General features: G+C 41.7%; 1 non-coding gene across 1 annotated transcript; it reads right to left on the bottom strand.

The window, feature by feature from the left end:
- Window positions 1–1,765: 1,765 nt before the first annotated feature.
- Window positions 1,766–1,892, bottom strand: LOC118654856. The gene has a single exon (XR_004967114.1). It is a non-coding gene; the product is annotated as a small nucleolar RNA SNORA31 (small nucleolar RNA).
- Window positions 1,893–3,895: the final 2,003 nt, after the last annotated feature.

Below are 3,895 nucleotides of genomic sequence, written 5' to 3'. Positions count from 1 at the left end.
TGGAAAGACCAGTTGACCAGTTACTATGACATTCACTGACCACCAGGGGGCAGATTCTCAATGCAGGAGCTACCCCCTGGTGGTCAGGGTGCTCCCACATGGGATTCCTGCTCAGCCAGAAGCTGGGCTCACAGCTGGCGAGCACCACTGTGGCAGCACAAGCCTCTCCCACCTCTGTACCAGTGCTACCACACAGAAGCAGGCACAGCAGGGCCAAGATGAGTGGGAATGGCGCAGCACCTGGCCACCTGCCACTTAGCACACTGCTACATCCCTCGTACCCCATAAGTCTGCAGTTACAATCTCCAGAGAATGGTTGAAAAGCAGACACTCAGAGTAACCAGGATGAGCATGATATTGCCGCTGGGCTCTTGGAACTCTGCCTTGGGCATCAAGATCAAATCTCATCCCTTACCACTGATTGCCCCGGAGCTACAGAGGAAGGCAGCAATATAACAGTGGCCACAAGGTGGCAACTGACAACCAGGATAAAAGTCAAAGAGAGATGGATCTGAAGGGTGGGGGCATGGGCGAGAGAGCACCCCTGCCCCCCAAGATCCCCAACTTTGTATTGTTCAACTCAGAGCATCACTTATCCGGCTCTGAGTGGTGGAAAGCATCCACCAAGGCCCAAGGCATCCACTGGGGTCCTCCTGGCTGGCAAGGCATGACCCTGGCTGCAGAAGGGACATTTGGAAATATTTTTTCAGGAAGCTATGGGGAGAAGGACAGACTCCCCATGCAACTTCCCGGCGGCTCACAGGGACGTGGAAACTCCCCGGGCAAGTGGCACAGGCTCCTGATTTCCTTTCAATGTGCACGAATCCATGCACCAGGCCACTAGTAGAAACCATAAAAAACAAACAAACAAAAACAAACAGTAACCTAGAGTTGAAAAATACAGTCATGTGTCACTCTATGATGGGAATACATTCTGTATTATACTTTCAAAAAGAAGAGGCAGTGTTGCTTTTGCCCCAGTTGTCTTACAGGATGTTTAGTGAAATAGTCTTTTCAGTTTTATTTAAATCCCTCCTGCTCCCCATAGGCCTCAAACATGAGTATTTTAGGGTCCAACCTAAGAAACAAATAAAAATTGGAACCATGATATTAGACTCAGAATTGTTCTTTCCTGTCAAGGATTAAGGATTCATTCTCAATCAAATGTTGCCCAGTCCTCTTTTCCTGTAGACAACAGAATTACCCAAGAGATAATTGGGCTCCTTTGCAAATATACATCTGTCAGCCAGTCTCACCATTTCACTAAATATGCTCAGAAAAATCTGAATTGCAGCTTAATTTTAAAATCTGATCTATCTCTTCTCACCTTTGCATATAGTCTGGAGTGGAAGCAGTAATTGGAGTTGAAAGCAGCTCTGAAATGGAAGGACATAACCAAAACAGATGATGCCAGGGTCAGAAGGGCAAGCTAAGCCTAAAACCATGCAGGATATCTGACACCCAAATTTCCAGGAAGATAAAGAAGTGTACTATTGCCAGGAAGGGCCAAAGACAGGTTTTGAAGACAGAGAAAAGACAGTGCCAAGAAGTCTGACATAAGAGACATGCGCACAAGTACAGGCGAGTCCAACTCAAACAGGGAGGATCCAAAACAATTGTCTAACATCAGTTAATGTTTGCTGCTTCCTTTTGAGATACAATGAGGGAAAGACCAGTTTTTTTTTTGTTTGTTTGTTTGTTTTATTTTTAAAAATTACATTAGCACCTTTTTCCAATATGAAAGCACTTAACATATCTAGCCTGCAGATGTAGTCCCTTATTCAATCTGGGCCGCCACAAAGACAGACAGAAAGCGCAGGGATATTTTTCTTTCGCATCCCAGTGCAAACCAAAAGAACAACAGGTTGTTCAAGGTCTATCAGTGGATGCAGAAGACCAGTTTTATTAAGATATATTTGACATGACATTGTATAAGTTTAAGGTGTACCACATTTTGAACTGCTGTGCTTATATATTGCAAAATGATTACCACCACAGTGTTAGCCAAGAACACTGTGTCCCTTTTTATTTATTTAAATTTTATTTTATATGTTAATATGGTTTTAAGGTTTTCTCATATGGTTCCTTCACATTACTTGTTTAGATACCACTTAAGTATTTTATCTTTTTGGTTGCTTTATAAATTAAAGTTTTCATTATATTTTCTAATTGAGTTGATGAGCTATCAGACAGAAGTTTGTGACTATCATTCCTGTAAACAATAAACTATGGAATGGCTCTTTATGGTGTATTTCTTTATTTTATAGAATAAATCCAAAGGTAGGCCCTCTAGTGCTGGTGTGATTGCTGAATAGTCATAGGAAATCTAGGCAACTTCTGCTCTGCATGCTACAATATGCTACATGGATTGTTCCAAATAATTGCACCAGCTCCATTCTTCCCAACATGGTAGTTCCGTTGCTCATCTTCAGATGGCAGGCATCCTATATCTTCATTATACACAACAAGAAGGGGGGGAAACAAGAGGCTTTCTGTAAAACCTGGCCATTTTTCTTTGTCTCATTGGCCAGAATTTAGTTACATAACTGCTCAGAGCTTTAAAGACGCTGCAAGATGTCTTCTCTTTAGAGAGGTGGTTTACTTTTGTCCACTTCAATCTACAACCACAGATTTTTCTGAAACACAGATATTATACCCGCTCATTTATGTACACCCCTCAGTGCCTTCTGCACCATGCATTCAAAACGCTGCATTGCTTTGGTCCTGTCTCCTTTCCAGACTCTTCTGCTTCTATTTTCACCTTGCTTTTTGCCCTCAAAACACTGTCTTTAAGTTATTCAATCACTCCATGGGTTCTCTTGCCTCACAACCTTTGTCCACACTGCTCTCTCTGCTTTGGATGATCTTCGCTCCAGCTACCTCCCCAAGCCAACCCTCACTTACCTTTCATATCTCAGCTTAGAGTAACTTTCTCAGAAAGTCTTCACTATCTTCCCAGAAGAGACCAAATTTCTTCTGTTGTATGGCTTCATAGTACTTGTATTTTTTATGTTATAACACTTATTTCAGTTTGCAATTGTATATTTGTGTGATTATCTTAGGTAATAGGTCTCCCCCAGTAGATTATAATTCCATGAGACCAGAAATACTGTGTATTTAGCTTATTGATGTATCCATAGTGCCACGCACAGTGCCGAGAAGAGTGATGGCGAACCTATGACATGCGTGTCAGAGGTGACACGCGAACTCATTTTTTTGGGTTGATTTTTCTTTGTTAAATGGCATTTAAATATATAAAATAAGTATCAAAAATATGTCTTTGTTTTACTATGGTTGCAAATATCAAAAAATTTCTATATGTGACACGGCACCAGAGTTAAGTTAGGGTTTTTCAAAATGCTGACACGCCGAGCTCAAAAGGTTCGCCATCACTGACCTAGAACATAGTAGGTGATTAATAAACATTTTTTGAATGAATTAATGAAATCTATCACAATATTATACCTTGTATATTTGGTGATCAGGAGCTGAAATAGTGATCCCTATAGTTTTTCAGGCCTAGAATTTTAAGAGGTCACTATGATCAAAGAGTGGGATTTAGGAATTTAAGAGTAAGATGAACATAGTTCTGGGAAATAAATTTGAGGGTGTGGCCAAGGTAATGTGTTATCAAAATTAAGTGAAGAGGAGAAACCAAGATGGCGGCATAGGTAAACACCGGAAATTGTTGCCTCGCACAACCACTTCAAAACTACAACTAAAAGACAAAACAGACATCATCCAGAACCACAGGAAGGCTGGCTGAGTGGAAATTCTACAACTAGAAGGAAAGAGAAAAGCACACTGAGACTCAGAGGAGGTGCAGAAGTAGTAAAGTGCAGAGGTACGGAGGCGGAGGCGCGCGTGTGGAAAGGGCTGGCAATGGAGGACGCCA

The sequence above is a fragment of the Myotis myotis genome, unplaced genomic scaffold (genome assembly GCF_014108235.1).
Source record: "Myotis myotis isolate mMyoMyo1 unplaced genomic scaffold, mMyoMyo1.p scaffold_m19_p_4, whole genome shotgun sequence".
In the NCBI taxonomy this organism is placed as follows: domain Eukaryota; kingdom Metazoa; phylum Chordata; class Mammalia; order Chiroptera; family Vespertilionidae; genus Myotis; species Myotis myotis.
Note: the sequence above shows the minus strand (reverse complement) of the source record. Positions and strands in the feature narration are given on the sequence as shown.